The following is a 947-nucleotide window of genomic DNA, read 5'->3' on the forward strand; positions in this document are numbered from 1 at the left end:
ACCTGCTCCACGACTAGCTTTCTCTTCTCCTTGGGACCTGCTCTACTCCACACCGGTTTGCTTGGGCCAAGCCCCAAGCCTCCCCGGCCTATTTGGACATTACCCACAATCTCTGTATGCCTAAGCGTTGCTTCTGCCTCCTGCACTGCGATTCTTGGATTCCACTTTCTCCCCTTGATTGGGTTTGGAACCACCTTACTAACTATATAAATAATAAAATATTTTAAATATCAAATTTCATTCAGAGGCAGTATAGCCACATAGTAAATAGCCAAAACATATTCTCTCTGATCATTGCCCAATTCATTACTTTTATCAGCTGATTAACACTGTTCCTTTGCTCCACTCTTCATCTTTGTGATTATCAGACATCACATCTATCCTGTACTAGTAGCCTAGTTAATAAATTTCTTTATTTGAACTCAGTCATTGTCCTGTTGTGTTCCTTTGAAGTAGAGTTCAGAGATCCATTGAATTGCGAAGTCACAGCGTCTGAGGTTAGACTGACTGGATGCCTTATATTTATTATATTATATAAATTAATATTAATATTACTATGAGTAATGTTGCTCCCAAAAAAGAAAAGGTGGTGCCCCAATGAGTATATTTAACTTTCTAAATTGTGGCCTTTGTACGTTACAAGAACGATTATTGTCAGCAAGCGACAACACAAATGAGTTCTAAGTGTATCATGTCAATAGTCTCAAGTGTGTGATTAAAGTGTGCATATGTGAATGTCGGCTTCTATGTCTGAGTCTTTGTACCTTAGTGAATTCTCATCTCAACAGACTCTATTTCTTTGGACATCAGCTCTTAAATATGTTGTTTATGAATCAACTGACATCATCGTAAAGGTCCACAGAGTTAGAAAAGATAACGTCTGAATGCTATGAAGTGCCAGGAAAACATGCACAGTAGCCTGTGAGGAAGCAACACATGGCGCCTAA

Source organism: Seriola lalandi, unplaced genomic scaffold, assembly GCF_002814215.2.
Source record: "Seriola lalandi dorsalis isolate HSWRI2012SDOR001 ecotype SW California unplaced genomic scaffold, Sedor1 jcf7180002054144, whole genome shotgun sequence".
Classification (NCBI taxonomy): domain Eukaryota; kingdom Metazoa; phylum Chordata; class Actinopteri; order Carangiformes; family Carangidae; genus Seriola; species Seriola lalandi.